The sequence below is a fragment of the Lutra lutra genome, chromosome 6 (assembly GCF_902655055.1).
Source record: "Lutra lutra chromosome 6, mLutLut1.2, whole genome shotgun sequence".
NCBI lineage: Eukaryota > Metazoa > Chordata > Mammalia > Carnivora > Mustelidae > Lutra > Lutra lutra.
Window position 1 is genome coordinate 132,196,684 of NC_062283.1, and position 22,976 is coordinate 132,219,659.

Consider the following 22,976-nt stretch of genomic DNA (forward strand, 5'->3'; position numbering starts at 1 on the left):
TCTGCTCAGCGGGGAGCCTGCTTCCTCCTCTCTCTCTCTGCCTGCTTGTAATCTGTCTGTGTCAGATAAATAAATAAAATCTTTTAAAAAAAAATTCAAGCTTACAAGAAGCTGATATATAGAGAGAGTTAAATCTTTTTTTTTTTTTTTTTTTTTAGTTTATTTATTTTTTTTAGTAATCACGACACCTGGGGCACCTGGCTGGTTCAGTCAGAAGAGCCTGCAACTCTAAATCTCCAGGTTGTGAGTTCAAGCCCTAAGTTGGGTGTAGAGATTACCTAAAAATATAAATTAAAAACTCTGAAAAAAATCAGTACACCCAATGTGGGGCTGGAACTCTCAGCCTCAAGATCAGGAGTCAAATGTTATTCTGACAAAGCCAGCCAGATGCCCCTTAAATCTTTTTTTTTTTCTTTTAAAGATTTTATTTATTTATTTGACAGAGAGAGAGAGATCACAAGTAGGCAGAGAGGCAGGCAGAAAGAGAGAGGAGGAAGCAGGCTCACTGCTGAGCAGAGAGCCCGATGCGGGGCTCGATCCCAGGACCCTGAGATCATGACCCGGCCGAAGGCAGAGGCTTAACCCACTGAGCCACCCAGGCGCCCCGCCCCTTAAATCTTTTAGAAAAATTACTTCATGTGAATCATTAGCTCTAAGTGAATTAAAATATACATTTTTTGGGTCCCTGGCTGATTCAGTCAGTGAACCATGTGACTCTTGATCTTGGGGTTATGAGTTCAAGCCCCTCACTGGGCATGGAGCCTAAATATATATATATTTTATAGAATATATATATTTATAATATATATTTATGTTTTTAATAAATATATAATACACGGGGTGCCTGGGTGGCTCAGTGGGTTAAGCCACTGCCTTCGGCTCAGGTCATGATCTCAGGGTCCTGGGATCGAGTCCCGCATCGGGCTCTCTGCTCAGCAGGGAGCCTGCTTCCTCCTCTCTCTCTCTGCCTGCCTCTCCATCTACTTGTGATCTCTCTCTGTCAAATAAATAAATAAAATCTTTAAAAAAAAAAAAATTAAAAAAAAAAATAAATAAATAAATATATAATACATATATGTATATAAATACATATTTATAATATATATTATATAAAAATATATACTTATATATGGGACCTATATAAGTATAACATAGCTTATATAAATATATTATGCATATAAGTTATATTTATATTTTCATTGTAAGTTATCAGAAAATTACCCCAATGTTGTCAAAGTCTATGAAATACTCTTAACAGCTCCAGTAACAGTTGCATCAGCAGAAAGATCCTTCTTGAAATTTAAAATTACCAAAAATTATTTGCAGTCTGACATTTGCCGAGACCAACCAATGTTACTTTCAATTATATTGATTAAAAAATGAATTTGCTAAAAGTATAAATTTTGATGACCTAACGAATGAATTTTCAGGCAAGCATGCCAGAAAAATCTTATGACCAATGAAGAGATCACATTAGTTAAGTATTTATTTAAAATTATGACACCAAAAATACATTTTTATAATTAGTAAGTTTATGTTGTTACTCGTGTATCATTGCCTCCATGTTTTATCAATAGTAAAATATTTTCAAAGGAAAAAGTTTTATGTTTTAGTGTGGCACTTGTTTACTGCTTTTTTCTTTATTTCCTGCTTTTTGTTTATTTTCTTAAAAAAATCCCCATTCCACTTTGTGATTGTATTTTCTTTTTTATTTTGAGGGGCGTGGGTAGAGGCAGAGAGGGAGAGAGACTCTTAAGCAGACTCTAGGCCCAGTCTCACAACCCTGAGATCATGATCTGAGTGGAAACCAAGAATCAGGTGCTTAACCAACTGAGCCACCCAGGCACCCCTGTTTCCTGCTCTTCTAATAAGGGTCTCTACATTTTCATTTTGCAGCGGGCGGAACAAATTATGTAGCTAACTTTGAAATGGCATGTGTATCAGGATTCTGAGGTACCAGAGGAACAGAATCAAATATATATATTTCTCTAGTACATTTATAAATATGTATATTTCAAGGAATTGTTACCTTAAGCAATTTTGGGGACTGACTAGTCAAGTCTGAAATCTATAGGACAGGCAAGCCCTCTGCCTAGAAATTCAAGCAGAAACTAAAGCTGAAGTCCATTCAGTGGAATTTCTTCCTCACATACTTTGCTCCTTTTTTTTTTTTAAGATTATTTATTTATTTATCTGAGAGAGAGAAAGCAAGATACAGAGCACGAGTGAGGGGGAGGGGCAGACAGAGAGGCAGAAGCACACTCCTCGCTGAGCAGGGAGCCTGACTGACCACCCCACAGGGTTCAATTCCAGGACCCTGGGATCATAACCTGAACCTAAGGCAGATACTTAACCGATTAACCAAATGAGCCACACAGCTGAGCCAATACTTTGCTCTTAAAGGCATTCACCTGATTAGATAAGAATAATTATCCAGTTAATAATAATAACAGGGTAATCTCCTTAAAGTCAACAACTGTAGAATTTAATCTCCATCCCACCTACAAAATTCCTGGATTAGTGTTTGATTGAATAACTAGGTACTATAGTCTAGCCAAGTGGACACATGAAACTAACCATTACAGCATGGGATGACATCATAATTTCTTAAAATATGATCTCTCTGAAATGGAGGGCCTGAAAAGGGCAAGGCTTTGAGAATTCAAGTACTGGCTAGTCGAGTATAATGATAAAGATGGCTATAAGAACTGAGAGGTGAGATTCCTTCTAGTTATACTAGTGATTAAAAGAATATTCAGTAAAAATAAGAAAATGTCAAGACATTGAGTTCTGAGCTCAAGAAATAGGTAGAAAACCAGAGAAATTCTATAACCTTTAAAAAAAAAAATAGATCTCTTGCAAGTGCCTGGCAGAAAAGGCCCCAATTTAATTTTGCAAATGACAGAATTACAGCAGAACACAAAACTTGACCAAGTCTTTCTTTTTTAAGTTTTATTTATTTAGGTATTCTCCACACCCAATGTGGTGCTCGAACTCGTGACCCCAAGATCAGGAGATCAGAAGTCACAGGCTCTTCCAATTGCCCCTTCACCACGTCTTATGTTGAGAGTAGGATATTAGTTGAGGCTTGAGTTGGATATATTTGGATGGACTAAGGCAAAGCTGACAATCTTAAACACAAATTCCCCTGAACCTCCCTTGCAAGTAAAAACAGAATCTCTTTCTCTGCCTGAGGAAACCGATTTTCCTTGTTAAAGGACTCTGTAAAACGTTGCCTAAGGTTGTGACTTTAGTAGAGGATGCCTATTTTCCCGAAGATTCACTCCCATCCGTCCCTTCCTGTCTCCAGAAACCAGTTAATTTTTCAGGTCACCCCCCGCCCAGGGGAAATCTGCACTTCTGTTCCAAGAAGATATGGCTTTGCATACCAAAATAATTGCAAAACCATGCAAGTCTGTATTAATAGGAAACTGGGAAGCATGTAGGAATGGATTCTAAGAGTGTTACAGCAAATAAGATAGAATATAACCCCAAATTGGGCACAAGTTATCAATATCCAGGCTCTGACTTGAGATCTTGAATTTAGTGTTCAAATTGGAGTACCTGAGATGGCTCTAACAGTTGGCTTGATTAGTTGACTGAAACCTCGTCTAAGCAGTGGTTATTGTTGGGAAAGAAGACATCCTGATTTTAGTTCTATTTGTGATTAATTTTTAAAATATTCCTATGTAGTTTTTTTTCTAAGTAGTTTTGAAATACAGAAGTAACATGATCATTATAATACCATTCCACTAATAAAAAGTTGTCTAATATTTTAAAAATCAAAATCCAGATTGGATACCCCCAATCTCATTCCCTAGAAGTAGCCACTGTTAACCATTTGGTGTATATTTTCCAAAAAATTTTAATGTAATGCAAATGTAAATACATACTGTTTGAGAACATTTCTAAGGCAGAATTATACGGACCGAGATTAGGAATAAATCATATACTACCAGGAGTGAAAGATCAAGAGTGAAAGGAGGGTCATAGCTACAGGGATTATACATACATCCCAAATTTTCTGAGCTGAACCTGGTTTCAGTGTCCTGCCCTGTTGTTGAACTCTTATTCAAATCATATGTCCGAAGCCTACATTTGGAGAATATAGTTATCATAATTAGGTCTCAGAAACAAGAAACGTTGGGGCGCCTAGGTGGCTCACAGTTGGTTAAGCAGCTGCCTTTGGCTCAGGTCATGATTCCAGGGTCATGGGATCGAGCCCCGCATCCAGCTCCTTGCTCAACAGAGAGCCTGCTTCTCTCTCTCTCTCCCTCTGCCTGCCTCTCTGCCTACTTGTGTACCTCTCTCTCTGTCAAAATAAATAAATAAAAATCTTTTTAAAAAATGAAACAGGGGGGCGCCTGGGTGGCTCAGTGGGTTAAGCCGCTGCCTTCGGCTCAGGTCATGATCTCAGGGTCCTGGGATCGAGCCCCGCATCGGGCTCTCTGCTCAGCAGGGAGCCTGCTTCCTCCTCTCTCTCTCTCTGCCTGCTTGTGCTCTCTCTCTGTCAAATAAATAAATAAAAAATCTTTAAATAAATAAATAAATAAATAAATAAATAATAAAAAAATGAAATGGGGGGGGGCCTGGGTGGCTCAGTGGGTTGAAGCCTCTGCCTCCGGCTTGGGTCATGATGGCGGAGTCCTGGAATCAAGCCCCATATCGGGCTCTCTGCTCGGCAGGGAGCCTGCTTCCTCCTCTCTCTCTCACTCTGTCTGCCTGCCTCTCTGCCTAATTGTGATCTCTGTCAAATAAATAAATAAAATCTTAAAAAAAAAATGAAACAGGAAACATACTTAAGCAGAGGGAGTAGGTAAGTGAGTATATGATGAGTGAGATTAAGTAAAATGAGGCCAGGCAATGAAATAATAAACTCAGAAGAGTTTGTGCTTGATTTGTTAGGTGCTTTGGAATTACTAAGAGTATGAGAAAGGATGTAGGTTAACCAAATTCATCAGTTATGAAGCGTCTCTGGGTCCAGGCCCTTTTATGACAAAAGAAATAGACTAACCTCACAAACTCCTGCGCATTGAACCTCGTAAGCAGGGCTCAACGAACAAACTGTGAACTTCTGAGCAAATTTTTAATCTCTGTAAGCTTCAAAGAGGAATTCCGTAAGGAGGAATCCTTAATAAAAAAAAAGGCTAATAGCACCCACCTCACAGGTTTAATGGAAAGAACAAATGAGAGGATATTTATGTGAAATGGGAGTTAAAATGTAAATAGTCATAGAAAAAGAAGTCATTGTTATCTCAATATTACTTTATGTAATAACTAACATTGAGTGCTTACTGTATGCTATGTACCCTTCTAAAGACTTTACGTGTATTAACTCTTGAAATTAATTAACACAAGGCATGAAAAGCTACTCAACAGCTAATTACTGTGAAGAATCTATATTAATGATCTCATTAACTCTTCAAAGCAACTCTGTAGGAATTTATTACTAATACAGTCTCCATTTTGCAGATCAAGAAGCTGAGGGATAGAGAAGTTAAATAACTTGTACAAGATCACCTGGGAAGTGGCAGAGCTGGGATTTGAATCCAAATCCTACAGTACTCATCATTTTGTGTGCGAATTATATGAACCAGAAATCCTGCAAATTTTATTCTGTATTCTATGTTGTGCTTGATTCTGTAATGTTCCTGTTAACAAGTAATTTATTTGGAAGTATTAGAAAAATAAGCCAAACTTACTTATTTTTTTTTTAAAGATTTTATTTTTATTTATTTGACAGAGAGATCACAAGCAGGCAGAGAGGCAGGCAGAGAGAGAGGAGGAAGCAGGCTCCCCGCCGAGCAGAGAGCCCGATTCGGGGCTCGATCCCAGGACTCTGAGATCATGACCTGAGCCGAAGGCAGCGGCTTAACCCACTGAGCCACCCAGGCGCCCCACAAACTTACTTATTAAATGATGTCATAATACAAGCCTAAATTTCTGAGCAAGGCAGACACTTAACCGATTGAACCACGCCGGTGTCCCCCATTTCACATTTTTATGCACAACTATAAATCAAAATGAGACACTAGTTTTTTCTTTATAGTTAAGAGTCTTTTTTTTCTTTTTTCTTTTTGATCTGTCTCTTTTTTTTAAAGATTTTATTTATTTATTTGAGAGAGAGAGAGATCACAAGTAGGCAGAGCGGCAGGCAGAGAGAGAGGGGGAAGCAGGCTCCCTGCTGAGCAGAGAGCCCAATGTGGGGCTCAATCCCAGGACCCTGAGATCAAGACCTGAGCCAAAGGAAAGGCTTTTACCCACTGAGCCACCAGGCACCCTGATCGCTCTTTTTTGCCTTGTATGTTTGTTTTGTTTCTTAAGTTCCACATGTAAGTGAAATTGTATGGTATTTGTCTTTCTCTGACTGTTTTACTTAGCATTATACCTAAGATCCATTCATGTTGTTGCAAATCACAATATTTCATTCTTTTTTAAAGCTGAGTCATATTCAGGCACCTTGGTGGCTCAGTGAGTTAAAGCCTCTGCCTTTGGCTCAGGTCATGATCCCCCCTGGGATCAAGCCCCACGTTGGCTCTCTGCTCAGCAGGGAGCCTGCTTCCTGCCCCCACCCCCACCCCCAGCCTGTCTCTCTGCCTACTTGTGATCTCTGTCTGTCAAATAAACAAATAAAAATCTTTAAAAAAAAAAAAGCTGAGTAATATTCCATTGTGTGTATAGATACCACAGCTTCTTTATCCATTCATCTACTGATGGACACTTAGCTTGCTTCCATATCTTAGCTATTGTAACTAATGCTGCAGTGAACATAAGGGTGTTTATATAACCTTAATTTTACTATTTGCAAAGTGGAGATAATGACAGTATCTACTTCTTAAAACCTAAGTGAGATAAAGCATGTAGTATTTAACATGACTCAAGGTTGTATAAATTAAGCAGTCAATAAAAATTATCAATATTCATATATTTTAGGCATATTAAGTTTGCCAGGAAAAAAAAGGAAAGTTATACTAGACAAAGAATATGGGCTGAATATGCAAAAATAAATAACAGGTACAACTCCCTTTAGACAATAATGTGCTTTTGTGTGTATGTGAGCTCTACACTCTATACTCCACCTATTTTTTAAAGATTTATTTATTGGGGCGCCTGGGTTGCTTAGTGGGTTAAAGCCTCTGCCTTCGGCTCATGTCATGATCCCAGGGTCCTGGGATTGAGTCGAGCATCGGGCTCTCTGCTCAGCGGGGAACCTGCTTCCTCCTTTCTCTCTCTCTGCCTACTTCTCTGTGATCTCTGTCACAGATAAATAAATAAATAAATAAATAAATAAATAAATAAAATCTTAAAAAAAAAAAGTTTTGTGTTTTTTTTTTTTTTTTAGGGTGAGAGAGAGCACAAGGGTGAGGGGAGAAAAAAAGAATCCCACACAGACTCCACAATCAACATGGACCCGATAAGGGGCTTGATCCGGAAACACTGAGATCATGACCTGAGCTGAAACCAAGAGTTGGACACTCCATGGACTTTGCCACCCAGGTGCCCCTACACCCTCTTTAAAAATAATCTCTACACCCAACGTTGGCTCAAACTCAGGACCCTCAGATTAAGAGTCATGTGCTCTTTCAAATGAGTGAAGCAGGCACTCCAATGTGCTTTATTTTTTTTTAAGATTTTATTTATTTGAGAGAGAGAGAAAGAGTGCACAACCACATGAACAGGAGAGGGGGCAGAAGGAGAGAGAGAGAAACGGGCACCCGGCTGAGCAGGTAGCCCCATGCAGGGCTCAGTCTAGGAACCCAAAATCATGACCTGAGTCAAAGGTAGACACTTAACCAATTAAGCCACCTAGGTGCCCCTGCCTTTTTTTTTTTTTTTTTTTTAAGATTTATTTATTTGGGGCATCTGGGTGGCTCAATGGGTTAAGCCTCTGCCTTCGGCTCAGGTCATGATCTCAGGGTCTTGGGATCTAGCCCCACATCGGGCTCTCTGCTCAGTGGGAAGCCTGCTTCCCCCTCTCTCTCTGCCTACTGCTCTGCTTACTTGTGATTTCTTTCTCTGTCAAATAAATAAATAAAATCTTTAAAAAAAGAAAAGAATTATTTATTTATTTTAGAGATAGAGGGGTGAAGGATGGGCAGAGGGAGAGAGAATCTCCATCAGACTCCCCACTGAGTGTAGAGCCCTACAGAGGGCACAATCTCAAACCTGAGCCAAAACCAAGAGTTAGAAGTGAACCAATGGAGCCACCCAGGCACCCCTTTAAAATGTGTATAAATTGGGACTCCTGGCTGGCCAAGTCAAGAAATAGCATGCAACTGTTGATCTTGGGGTTGTGAGTTTGAGCCCCACATGGGGTGCAGAGATTACTTAAGTGAATAAAACTTTAAAATGTATATAAATTGATTAAAGTCTAACTGAGAGCTGGTATTTAAATTCTATGTAAATTCGGGGCGCCTGGGTGGCTCAGTGGGTTAAGCCGCTGCCTTCGGCTCAGGTCATGATCTCAGGGTCCTGGGATCGAGTCCCACATCGGGCTCTCTGCTCAGCAAGAAGCCTGCTTCCCTCTCTCTCTCTCTGCCTGCCTCTCCATCTACTTGTGATCTCTCTCTGTCAAATAAATAAATAAAATCTTTAAAAAATAAAAAAAAATAAAAAAAATAAATTCTATGTAAATTCCATGACACAATGGATTTTCTTTTTTTTTTTAAGATTTTATTTATTTATTTGACAGAGAGATCACAAGTAGGCAGAGAGGCAGGCAGAGAGAGAGGGAAGCAGGCTCCCCACTGAGCAGAGAGCCCGATGCGGGGCTCGATCTCAGGATGCTGCGATCATGACCTGAGCCAAAGGCAGAGGCTTAACCCACTGAGCCACCCAGGCGCCCCTGGATTTTCTTTAAAAAAAAAAAAGAAATTTAAGATTTTATTTATTTATTTGTCAGAGAGAGAGAGAACACAGAAATAGGGGAAATAGGCAGAGGGAGAAACAGGCTCCCCACTGAGCAGGGAGCACAATGTGGGGCCTGATCCTAGGACCCTGGGAGTGTGACCCAAGCCAAAGGCAGCTGCTCAACAACTGAGCCACCCAGGCACCCCTGGATTTTCTAATATGTGTTATGTAGCTACTCATGTTTAGACTTTCTCCCCACCTCCCTTCACAGTGGGTAATACCTGTTTTGCAACTCATAGGCCTATCAAATAAAGGCTTGAATTCTAACCTTATCTCCAAAATAAATGCAACAATAATAAATGATTCGAGGAATTGCTGATTTTGATCTCTATACTTGTTCATTTTTATAACAAACGGCTTATGGAAACCTCACACTATTATTATAACAGTCCCAATTTCAACAGCAATAGGTACTCAGTGAATAGTTGCTGAATGAATGATTGGATTAATTGGTTAATTAATTCATGAATACATAAAAATGATTCCTAAACCTAGATATGTTCTGGGGAAAAAATAAGACAAGAAAAATTCATAGGCATAAGTAACCATGTCATTCTTCAACCACCTGAATTTCTGGACTAATAGTTGAGGTTAGGAACTCTGTTTTGCCTCTCTATATCTACATAATTTTGCATCTCTTTAATTACATTGTGGAATGATTGTAAGCCAGCACAAAGCTCAGGGTTGTCTCATCTGATAGGCCCACCGCACATCTGCACGCCGTGTGTTACTTAGCAACATTTCCCTGCTCCCCTCTCCGTCTCCTGTTGGGAAACCCACTCGGAGGAGGCGGAACTTGACAGGGGTGTGAAGGAAAATCCAGTGACCAATCCTTAACGTCCAGGAATTTTCAGACACTATGGATGACTCTTGGTTTTGGATGGTGAGTTTTGTTCTTTTTTCTAGCTTTTTCTCCCCCCTTATTTAAGGATTAGAAGCTATATATTAGAAAGTTTGTTCCACAGTGGAAGATGCAGAACAGAAACGTGTTTGACTGGAATAGGGTTCCATAGCACTAGGGATGCCACACCTTAATTGCTAAAGACACGGCTGTTGAGAAACACGGACACTCCCCTTCTCACACTTTGGGTTACAGTTAAGCAAGACACAACTTCATACCGGAGACTGAATTTAAATGAGCTACAACTTTTATGTAGGTCAGCAAGGTGCACGAAAAGGAGAATAAATGAGTACAAGGGAGAAAGGAATCACTTCTTTCTATATAACTCCTTGGGTGGAAGTATAATGTGAATGGACAAAGTAAATTCTCCTTCAGTGTAATTATAATTCTACGTGGCTGAAGTGTATACATCAAACCAGCCTATTGGGACAAAACTAAGCTATAATTACTGTAATCCTTTGTTCACATAATTGCTTTCTTTAAAAAAAAATTAAGCTTTAAAATACTCAATGGAAAATAAAAGTAATAAAGTGAAGTGATTAATTACTTCCTTATATATTGTTTTTCTTAGGAATATTCTTAAGGAAAACTAAGCTTATAAGCAACAAAAAGGTTATATTCTTTTTAGGGCTTAGTGCAAGTAATACTTGATACGAAATAGGTTATAGAAATATCAAAATTAATGGAAAACTTTCACATTTCATTTAGATATGAAACTAAATAAATAGTACTGTGACTTCACTATTCAAAGTAGATAAAAATTAACTTGTCATACACAGTTAAACTCATAAGATATTCTAATTTTTAATTACCCAAGTGTAGAAGCAATCTATTTTCTTTCATCCACTATAATGATTATTTTCATTTTTGGTCCACCTTAAATAAGGGTTTAATGACTGTAAACACTGTGACTGACTTATAAATAAAGGTATGGTTTTTAGTATCTCAGAATTTGCAAGTCATTTAAAAAGGAATCTACTTTAAAAACAAGTACTTTGGGGACGCCTGGGTGGCTCAGTAGGTTAAGCATCTGCTTTCGGCTCAGGTCATGATCCCAGGGTCCTGGGATTGAGTCCCACATCGGGCTGCCTGATAGGCGGGGAGGCTGCTTCTCTCTCTGCTGCTCCCCTGCTTGTGCTCACTCTCTCTCTCACAAATAAAATCTCTCAAAAATAAAATTAAAATTAAAAATAGGGGGCCCCTGGGTGGCTCAGTGGGTTAAAGCCTCTGCTTTCGGCTCAGGTCATGATCCCAGGGTCCTGGGGTTGAGCCCCGCATCGGGCTCTCTGCTCAGCGGGGAGCCTGCTTCCCATTCTCTCTCTGCCTGCCTCTCTGCCTACTTGTGATCTCTCTCTCTCTCTCTCTGTCAAACAAATAAAATCTTTTAAAAAATAAAATAAATATAAATAAATAAATAATAAATAAAAGTGCATACTTTGTGAAAAAGGAAAAAACAGGGCACCTGGGTGGCTCAGTTGGTTGAGCGACTGCCTTCAGCTCAGGTCATGATTCCGGACTTCCAGGATCGAGTCCCGAATCGGGCTCCCAGCTCCTTGGGGACTCTGCTTCTCCCTCTGACCTTCTCCTCTCTCACGCTCTCTCTCACTCATTCTCTCTCAAATAAATGAATAAAATCTTAAAAATAAATAAATAAAAATTAAAAAGGAAAAAACATGCTACTTTGTGATATGACCAGATATGAGAGTATCCATAATTATCTGATGTTTCCCTATACAAAAAGTTATCTACTCTTCTTAACAGTGTAATTTCCCTTACTTCAAATTTTTGTAATTCTTTCATTCTATGGAATGAAATTCATTAGTTGAATTTATACTGAGATGTATAAATTCCTAGTTTCATGCATTTTCTGTTCAGTCCTTTGAAAGGTCCTCATCTTGTGTTTACACATAGTCCTAAGGACACAACAAAATTTTGCTAAGTTGAAAACTACACTTGCGAATTTTGGTTTTCTTTTTTTTTTTAAAGATTATTTATTTGAGAGTGAGAGCACAAGAGGGGGGAGCAGAGGGAGAGAGAATCTCAGACTCTGCACTCAATACAGAGTCTGACATGGGGCTCAGTCCCAGGACCTTGAGATCACAACCTAAGCCAAGAGTTGGATGCTTAACTGACTGAGCTACCCAGGTGCCCCTACAATTATGGATTTTGAATAAGTTATACTAAACTGGTTCTGTTAAAAATGTGAAGATTAACCTGTATCCCTGGGGCAAATAATACATTATATGTTAGTAAAAAAATAAAAATTTAAGAAAAGCTGAAAAAATGTGAAGATTAGGTACACTTACAAATATTTACCTGGGGAGGTTCTCTCTATGTTCTCTGAGTACATGGCTAAAAATTCTCTGTTTTGACAATTTCTCAGGAGAGACGTTCTCAAATAGAGATCCCAGTACTTTATTTGTTAAAATAAAGTTTCAACAAGGACCAAGAAAAAACTTCACAAAAAATATAACCTTACCTTTTTTGAAGATTTTATTTATTTGAGGATGAGAGAGAGAGCAAGACCATGAACAAGCAGAGGAGGGGAAGGAGAGAGGGAGAAGCAGACTCCCCACTGATCATGGAGACTGGCGCCGGCCTCCATCCCAGGACCCTGAGATCATGACCTGAGCCAAAGGCAGACACTTAACCAACCAAGCCACCCAGGCACCCCAAACCTTATGTTTAAAAAAAAAAAAAAAAAAAACAAGAAAATAACTACAGGGAAATACCTTTTTTTGTTGTTACTAAAGATTTTATTTATTCATTTAACAAAGAGAGAGACAGAGAGAGAGGGAACATAAGCAGGGGGAGTGGGAGAGGGAGATGCAGACTCCCCACTGAGCAGGGAGCCCGACATGGGGCTAAATCCCAGGACCCCAGGACCACAACCTGAGCGGAAGGCAGATGCCCAAAGACTGAGCCACCCACGTGCCCCACCACAGGGAAATATCTTGAGGTAACTGGCTAGCTCGGTTGGTAGAGTATATGACTCTTAATCTCAGGGTTGTGAGTTCAAGCCCCATGTTGGGTGTGAAGCCTACTTAAAATTGAGATAAAAAATTTTTTTAAATAAGTGAAATATTTAACTGTCATGGGGAGCAGTATTTTCAACATCTGATGGTGAGAACAAGAAAGTACTATTGTCTAGCAAAGCGTTATCAGTGCCATTGATTATGGCAGTGTACAAAGGAGAGTCTTATCTTGTTTATAGACTTTAATTTACTGAATGTATTAAAAGTACAGTTTTATTTTTTTAAAGATATTTATTTATTTACAGGGACTGTGCTGTGCTCCCAAGCAGGGGGAGGGGCAGACAGGGAGGGAGAGAGAGAATTCCTTCCAAACAGACTCTGTACTGAGCATGGAGCCCTAGGCAGGGCTTGGTTTCATGACCCTGAGATCATCACCTCAGCTGAAACCAAGAGTCAGACACCCAACTGTCTGAGCCACCCAGGTACCCCTTGAAGTTACAGTTTTAAACAATAACTTCCTTCATTTCAAATTCCCCGTTACTTTAGAATCTGGTCTCTCTAGCAGATAAAGTCTATTTAGGTTGGTAATTCAAATTCATGGCTTTTGTGAAATTCCTTTCTTTTTTCAGATTGTTAAGAATCCTGAGATCAAGGAAATAAATGAAAAATTTCTAAAAATGTCTATGTATACTTAAAGTACTGTAATTATATGTATTAAATCTGTTAAAAAAAAAAAAAAAAAAAAAACAGGGGCATCTGGGTGGCTCAGTTGATTGAGCACCCAACTCCTGATTTCAGCTCATGTCATGATCTCAGGGTTGTGAAATTGAGCCCTGAATTGGACTCCTCACTCAGCAGAGAGTCTACTTGGAATTCTCTTTCTCCTTCCTCCTCTCTTCTCCCCTCCAAAATAAATAAATAAATCTTTTTAAAAAATAAAATAAATCTATAAAAAAACCTGATAGTTAAGAATCTTGCAACCAAGATGTAATAGCTTTATTTTATAAAAGAGTGCTGAAACAACAATAAACCATAACAAATCTATAACAAATCTTATAACTTTTATTCACAAAATATGTTTGATATAATTCTAAGTCAATAAGTGGCATCGGATTATGTAGATTATTCATTGGGTTCATCCTCTGGTTTCTTCCAGTATCTATCAGAACTGCTGAAGAGCAGGCTGGGTACTGAAGGGGTGATCCTTTAAGTACCTCCAAATCCCTATAACTAGAAAGACCCAGGCATCCCTTCTGTAGGACATTGCAAGGAAATGTCTTTTCTTTGATAGTTCCATATTCTCAAATAACTTAAAACATATTGGGGTACCTGGGTGGCTCAGTGGGTTAAAGCCTCTACCTTCGGCTCAGGTCATGATCCCAGGGTCCTGGGATCGAGCCCTGCATCGGGCTCTCTGCTCATCGGGAAGCCTGCTTCCCCCTCTCTCTCTGCCTGCTTCTCTGCCTACTTGTGATCTCTGTCTGTCAAATAAATAAATAAAATATTTTAAAAAATACAGAGGACCTGTAGAATCCAGAATCCATGGTTAGAGAGGTACAAAAAGGCAGAGTCATAGGTGCCAAAAATGAACTTTTAAAAACTATTGAGTCAGGGATTCTTTGGTTACAAGTAAAAGGAAGCTATCCAAATTAACTCAAGTAAAAAGGAGGTAATTAGAAGTCCCAGAGAGGAAGGGCGCCTGGGTGGCTCAGTGGGTTGAGCATCTGACTCTTGGTTTCGGCTCTGGTCATGTTCTCAGGGTCATGGGATTGAGCCAGGCATTGGGCTCCACACTCAGGGCAGAGTCAGCTTGAGATTCTATCCCTCACCCTCTGCCCCTCCCCACACTTGCATGTGCATGTGTGTATGATCTCTCTCTCTCTGTCTCTCTCTCTCTCTCGAGTAGATAAATCTTAAAAAGAAAAAAGAAAAAAGAAAAGAAAGAAAGAGAGGGAAAAAAAAAAAGTCCCAGAGAAGAACTCTTGTGGTTCCCAACACAAATATAGAAATGATGTAACTTGTCAGACCATTACTTTCTCTTTCTCTAGAGCTGTATGATTTCTGCTTCCTTTGGCACATCCAGGTTATGGCATATTTCTGAGGACCAGATTTCTCAGTTTATTTGCATGTATACAGCAAAAAATGACCACCACTCCTGAGCCTACCTGACCTTGTAGTTCTAGTTTCCTCCAAAGAGTTACTGACTCAATGTCCAGGTTAAAATAATCAAGCAAAAGAACTTGACTTGGTTGGGTATTCTCCCCTCATCCAATCGGCCACGGTTCAGGAGACAGGGACTAATGGAAGTAGGCTGCCCCTTCCAGGGACTGTGAGTTGGGCAGATTCTCTGAGAAAGGGATGCGAACGGGGATGAAACGATTAGTATCTCAAGTTACCAGATACCAGATAGGTTGAAGTTGGACTTTCTCAGTTGTTTTTAAGTCTCCTTCAACTTGGGAGTTCAGGCTGCGGAGGGCAGAAATGTCAAATCGTATCAGAATATTCTTTATTACAAAACAAGGTAGGATTTGGTTTGTGGCAGATATAGTTTGTTCTATTAAAAATGGGAAGGGGGGGACGCCTGGGTGGCTCAGTTGGTTAAGCAGCTGCCTTCGGCTCAGGTCATGATCCCAGCGTCCTGGGATCGAGTCCCACATCGGGCTCCTTGCTCAGCAGGGAGCCTGCTTCTCCCTCTGCCTCTGCCTGCCACTCTGTCTGCCTGTGCTGGCTCTCTCCCTCTCTCTCTCTGACAAATAAATAAATAAAATCTTAAAAAAAAAAAAAATGGGAAGGGGGAGGGGTGCCTAGGTGGCTCCATGGGTTAAAGACTCTGCTTTCAGCTCAGGTCATGATCTCAGGGTCCTGGGATCAAGCCCCACATCAGGCTTTCTGCTCAGTGGGGAGCCTGCTTCTCCCTCTCTCTCTGCCTGCCTTTCTGCCTACTTGTGATCTCTCTCTCTCTGTCAAATAAACAAATAAAATCTTTTTTAAAAAAATGGAAAGGGGGAGCAATGGCTCAGTCAGTGGAACATGTGGCTCTTCATCTCTGGGTTGTGAGTTCGAGACCCATGTTGAGTGTGGAGATTACTTAAAAATAAAATTTTTTTTAAAAATGAAAGGTTCTTGGTTCCTACTTAGCTCTCCAGCTTCCGGAATGAGTGGAAGATTTGAGTGACCAACTAAGACCTGTTTCCTGGTACCAGAACAACTCTTATTCTCCAGCTCTAAATAAATACATCCTAAGAGAGATCACATATTTATAGTGATAGATTATAGCTCCAATTCTTCCAGTTTTGTCTTTCTCAAGTAAGGAGAGTACAAGAGAATAAGCCATGAAAAAAAACTTAAACACTTCTCTTTTATTTTTTAAAAAGAGTTAATTTATTTGAAAGAGAGAGTGAGTGAGAGAGAGCATGAGAGGGCAGAAGGAGGAGAAGCAGGCTCCCCACTGAGCAGGGAACCCGATGAGGGGCTGGATCCCAGGGCCCTGGGATCATGACCTGAGCCAAAGGAAGATGCTTAACTGACTGAGCCACCCAGAGGCCCCTGTCAGAGGTTTCTTAATTTTTATTTTTTTTATTTATATTTTTGTGGAGCCCAAGGAAGGGCTTGAACTAACAACTCTGAGATCAAGATATGAGTCAGACACTCATATGATATTAGATAAAGAGTCAGACACTTGACTCACTGAGCCACGCAGGTGCACCAGGGATATCTTCAAATTTAACTCCCACCTTTTTTTCTTTTTTTGGTCAGCTAAACTATTTTTAATTTTCAAGCACTCTCTTTTGTTCTTTGGCCATTTTTTATTTATGTAGTATTCTGTTTTTGTCTGTTTTGTTTGTTTTGGTGGGTAGAATGATTTTTCCTGCCCCTATGGTGTATACTTATGGTCTTTTTTCTTGGAAGTTTACTTCTATTGACTACAGTATTTGTTTCCTCTGGTTTCCTTTCTTTCCTGTTTACCTTGCTCTCTCTCTAAATGTTGAAGGAAAGTTTTCTTCTAATATCTGATACTTGGCCATAAGCATTTAAGGACTACAAAATGGATTGTAAGCTCTTGGCTTCTGAACTTGGCTTCACCATAGAAAGACCAAATGGAGGGTGTGGTTTGGGGGTGGTTGGTTTTTGGGGGGAGTGTTTGTTTGTTTGTTTGTTTGTTTGTTTTTGAGAGACAGAGAGCACATGCATGAGGTGGGGAGGTGGGGCAAAGAAACAGACTCTTAAGCAGGCTCCTTGCCTAGGACTAGATCCCACAACCCTGAGATCATGACCTGAGCCATCATCAAGAGTCAGATGCTTAGCCAACTGAGCCACCCAGGCACCCCAAGGTTTTTCTTCTCTTAAAATGAGCCTCAAATGTGAGTATATAGAGTTCTTTGATTTAAGAGGTATTCAGCTTCTTTAAAGTATGAGTCTCCAAACTCTGAGAAGTTTTGAGTTGCTTCCTGAAATTAGATGTTTGACCTGAGGGAGGGAGAGAATGGGGTTAATTTTTCCTTAGAACTTAAAATTAAAAACTCGAAAGAACTTACCTCCCATAATACTTGACTTAATAATTTACCGTAAACAATAGATACAATCACTGAATTTCTGTAAATATTTTCCCTCAGTGAATGTGGGCTTTTTTATTTCAGTAATCTCTACACCCAATGTGGGGGCTCAAATTTACAATGCAAGATCAAGAGTTGCATGTTTTACCATCTAAGCCAGCCTGGCATCCCAGGGGCTTTTTTATTTCAAGTCTGACAGATTTTTCTGAGATAGACTGGTTGGTGGGACCCAAAAGATTAAAAACTTCTAAGAACACTTCGCCTACCTTAGCCTACTGGTGGCATGGAAAGACTTGCTACAGTCCAGAAGTAACACTTCTGTAAACTCTGGAATCAGTACCTTAGACCCAGCAAGAAGGACCCTGCCCTTGCATGTCACAAGTAAATACTCAAAAACCACTTATTAAATAACATCTGTGTACCTGTCACTTGAAATTCAGGGCACATTGTTGGCATACTGTGATGCATAAACTTAAATATCCACTCCTGGAAAAAACGCCAATCAGAACCCAAGGAAATACTTTTTCTTATCTCTTGCCCTATGTTCACTATGCAAAAAGCAACTAAGTACAAATGCCATTAAGGTTTATGGTTTACGGTGCTGTTGACAAAGAAGAAAGACCTTTGGAATGTGGGGAGGATCTGAAGAGCAGAAACTGATAAGAGAAGAGACAAAATAATTGTCAAATTCTGCCTCTTATTGTGAATGCGATTTGGGCCTCGTGAAGTATCTTTTCCTGGTGCCAAGTATCCATTTTCTTGCTTCTCTCAGGACACCAGAGATACTCACAAATTAGGGTGAAAATTCAGAGTTGAACATGGTGGCTGAGGAACATCTTGCAATACTGAACACTTTCATATTATCCTTCAATTTATGTAGGTGCACCTGGGTGGTTCAGTCGTCAGACTGGATCTAACTCTGGGTCTCAGGTCTGGATGTCAGGGTTGTGAGTCCAAGCCCTGTGTTGGGTGTGGAGCCTACTTTAAAAAGAAAAAAAAATTATGTGTAGGTAGGCATAAGCATAATATACAGGAAATGTGATACAGACTCTTTACATTAGTAGCAAAATGGACATGCTATACGAGAATTGCAAATAGTTTAACTTTCATAAAAAGAGTTTCATAACTTTGTAAAAATTACATTTAAAAACTTACCTTTAGGGGTGCCCAGGTGGTTCAGTCGGTCAAGAGTCTGCCTTCAGCTCCAGTGATGATCTCAGAGTTCTGGGAGGAGGGAACCTGCTTCTCCCTCTTCCTCTGCCTGCTGCTCCCCCTGCTTGTGCTCTCTCTCTGTGTCAAATAAATAAATAAAATCTTTTTAAAATAAAATAAAAAAATAAGCCTACTGTTATAAATTGTTAGTAATTATAATTCATATATGTATTATCTTTAATTTTAACATAACTACACATTTTGAAAAAATAACTTTTTGTAGTATCTTAAAATAATGTTATTTTATTCAAAAAGGACTTTTAGGGGAGCCTAAAAGTGGCTCAGTGGGTTAAAGCCTCTGCCTTCAGCTCAGGTCATGATCTCAGGGTTCTGGGATCAAGCTCCACATCAGGCTCTCTGCTCAGCAGGGAGCCTGCTTCCCTCTCTCTCTGCCTGCCTCTCTGCCTACTTGTGATCTCTCTCTCTCTCTGTTAAACAAATAAATAAAATCTTTTTTTTAAAAAGGACTTTTAATTTGTGATATTTTTACCTTTAATTTATATTTTATACACATTCAGAACTTACTTTTTTAATCCTTTAGATGACAGAATGAGTACAAGTTAAGATCATACAGAAAAAGAAAACACAAAAGTGGAGCTCAAAAACAGTAAGAAAAAAAGTCTCAAAAGAAAAAATTACAAAACCCTTGAAGAGGCTATCTGCTTAAATATTTAAAAACTAAAACAAAGTGTTTATGAACCACATGAAATTTGCTAACAGCACATTACAAATTCTTTGCTTACTGAATATTTAAATACTGATGAAAACAAGAAAATTATTTTAGCGTATTTTGCCAGGACATATTGGCCAGGACAATGGCCAGTACATTGTTCATAAATGGCTCTGCCCATTTCCATTAAGGTCATTGTCAATCTTTTCTTATTTTTAAGTTTATATATGTGGTTAAAAATTTAACTCAGCCTAGGAAACACCATCACTAAATTTGACACATCAGGTATTACAGTACTGTTCCTTTCCTCAGTACTTTTGTTTCTGCATTTTGTGGTGATAGTGCCATGTCTTAGCTTGTATGCGGTTCTACAGTTTCCAACCCACTTTTATCACTTATAAACCCACAACAGCCTTGGGTGGTGGAACTCATGTTTATCTTAGAGAAAACCATGTTTTCAACATCACGAATGTGACAGATTTGGGACCACCACTGGTATACTGGTAAACGTTTAATAACAGTTATGGAGAACCCTAACTGTAGAGTTTAGCAATTTCCTTGAAGTAAATGCTCCCACCACGGCCAATTCAACCTACCTCCTTAAAGTTCTGAAAACTGAACAAATGACTCTTGCAAACAGGAAAAAGCCAGCTCCGGCACACCCCCCAGTCACTTTAAATTCAATCCAGGGACGCCAGGGGGGCCCAGATCATGCTCAGCAGGGAGCCTGCTTCTCCCTCTCCCTCTGCCTGCTGCTCTGCCTACTTGTGCTCTCTCTCCTTGTGTGTCAAATAAATAAATAAATAAATAAATAAATATCTTTAAAAATAAATAAAATAAATTCAATCCGAAAGTTTATGAAAACTTACATATGTGCCTTGTTCTGAGATTGGGTTATCAAAATAGAAGATATGGATGTGCCAGTTTAGTTGGCATATTCAACCAACAATGAGGCTATTAAATGGCAAATTATGTGGTCTTAATTACTTTTGTTTAAAGATTTTATTTATTTATTTGACAGGCAGAGATCACAAGTAGGCAGAGAGGCAGGCAGAGAGAGAGGAAGGAGAGCAGGCTCAGAGCAAGCTCAAAGAGCCTGATGTGGGGCTTGATCCCAGGGCCCTGGACCACAACCTGAGCTGAAGGCAGAGGCTTTAACCCACTGAGCCACCCAGGCGCCCCATAAGCTCTTAATTATAAATGCTTCTGGAGGGGCACCTGGGTGGCACAATCAGTTGGGCCTCCAATTCTTGGTTTCTGCTCAGGTCATGATCTCGGGGTCTTGAGATCAAGCCCCACTTTGGGCTCTGAACTCAGTGGAATTGGCCTGGATTTCTCCCTCCCTTTCTTTCTGCCCTTTCCCCCTCAAATAAATAGTTAAATCTTTTTAAAAAAATTAATAAATGCTTCTGGAGTTCCCAGAGGGTAGTGAGTGTGATAATAGGTAGGTTCTAAACTGGCTCTCAGTGATCCCTGACTGGCAGTATTCACACCCTTATGGAATCCACTTCCCTTCAGTGTGGGTAGAACCTGTGACGTCATTCCAATTTTCTTAACCAGTAGAATGTAACAATGGTGCAAAGCTGGTGGGATGCCACTCTGTAATTACGTTATATTAGATTGTAACTTCTGGTTTACTAGCATACCCTGTTTCTGTGTTTGGTGAAGCAAGATATGGCAAGGACCTATGGGAAGACACTGAGGCTCTCCGTCCAGTAGCCTGCAAGGACCTGAACCATGGGAATGAGGAAATAGCTCCTTTCCTAGTCAAACCTTTAGATGGGACTGCAGCACAGGCCAGTATCTTGACTGTGGCCTTGTGAGGGACCCTATACAGAGGACTCAGCTAAGCTATGTGCAAACTCCTGACTCACACAAACAGTAAGATAATAAATGTGTCCTGTTTTAAGCAACTAAGTTTGCGTATTTTATCAGGTACCCAGAGATAATACAGTCAGTGTGGACTAGAGTACTGTTCTAAAGAATGTTATGTGGAATTATAGCTAGTATTAGAAATTGAGTAAGATTCTCATAGTGTGAAGAATTGGGGGAGGGGCTTTGAGGGAATGTTGGGAGATAAGATTAGTTTGAAAGAGGGCGCCTGGGTGGCTCAGTGGGTTAAGCCGCTGCCTTTGGCTCGGGTCATGATCTCGGGGTCCTGGGATCGAGTCCCGCGTCGGGCTCTCTGCTCGGCAGGGAGCCTGCTTCCCTCTCTCTCTCTCTCTCTCTCTCTCTCTCTGCCTGCCTGTCTACTTGTGATCTCTCTCTGTCAAATAAATAAATAAAATCTTAAAAAAAAAAAAAGATTAGTTTGAAAGAGCAAGGATCTATTAGGAGGGCACTTAAACATTCATGTTTTCAGCTAATACTGGTTGAATACATTATGCCAAATACTTTTTGGGGGGCAATGCTCTGCAGGTTAAGCAAAGACAAACAAGCTTTTACATAGCTTAACAATGTTAAGCTGACAATCAACAAATAAGTAAACACAAGAGAACAGTAAGAATTATGCAGAGAATTAAAGCAGAATGATGTTTTAAGGAGTATCTACTTGGCTACTGGAGATTAGAAAGTAAAGAAAGGTGTGGCAGGCCTGGAGAAAGGCCCCCACATCCGTTCTCTCCCGTTTCCTCTTAAGTAACAGAATCGGCCAATTTTTGCCCAGGCAACTAGCTACCCAAGTAGGAACCCTACTTTCCAGCATCCCTTGCAGCTAGGCGTGAACATGTGACTACGTGTGCAAAACTGATATTGCAATTTCTTATTTTTATAAGAAAGGTCTTATTTTTATAAGAAAATTGTTTTTCTGCACTTTCTCTTTTTCCTTTTTTTCCAGGCTGGAATATAGACAGATGTGGATGAGCTTTAATCATGTGAATGAAGATTGCATGCTGTGATAAGAACAGACTAGAAGGAACCAGGGTCCCTGTATGATCTTCCAAAGCAGGGTGCCCACTCACCCTTTATCACCTCCCTGCCTCTGGATGTTATATGAAAGAGAAATAAACTTTAATCTTTTCCTCAAGTTACTGTATTTGGGGGTCTCTTTGTTATCTTAGTTTAGCCTATGCCCTACGACCACAGGTGACCTCTCAGAGGAGGGGAACATTTAAGCTAATTGCTGAGTGAAAAGGATGAAAAAGTTATACAAAGTGGAGAGAGAGCATTTGAGACAAATGAAAAGGACCTAAAAAGGGAACGGTCAGTATGCCTAGGGCATAGAGAGTAAGCAAATAGTGGAGATGGGCTTGGAGAAAAATTAGTTGAGAACCATAAAAAATAAAACAGGGGCACCTGGGTGGCTCAGTGGCTTAAAGCCTCTGCCTTTGGCTCAGGTCATGATCTCAGGGTCCTGGGATCGAGCCCCACATCCGCTCTCTGCTCAACAGGGATCCTGCTTCCTCCTCTCTGCCTGCCTCTCTGCCTACTTGTGATCACTCTCTGTCAAATAAATAAATAAGAATCTTAAAAAAAATAAAAAATAGGGGCGCCTGTATGGCTCAGTTGGCTAAGCGACTGCCTTCGGCTCAGGTCATGATCCGGAAGTCCCGGGATCAAGTCCCGCATCGGGCTCCCAGCTCCATGGGAATTCTGCTTCTCCCTCTGACCTTCTCCCCTCTCATGCTCTCTCTCACTCTCTCTCTCAAATAAAAATAAATAAAATCTTTTAAAAATAAATAAATAAATAAATATAAAAATAAATAAATAAAATAAAATAATCACTCAGGCTTGCCCTGTGGTAAATCATCTGAGAG

The 22,976-nt window shown here is 39.9% G+C and overlaps 1 long non-coding RNA gene across 1 annotated transcript in view; it reads left to right on the plus strand.

Moving 5' to 3' along the window:
• Window positions 1-22,234, plus strand: part of LOC125102689 (uncharacterized) — a 50,153-nt gene extending 27,919 nt beyond the window's left edge. The window contains exon 3 of the long non-coding RNA XR_007128172.1: window positions 22,058-22,234. This is a non-coding gene — a long non-coding RNA (uncharacterized LOC125102689). The remainder of the gene's footprint in view (window positions 1-22,057) is intronic.
• Window positions 22,235-22,976: the final 742 nt, after the last annotated feature.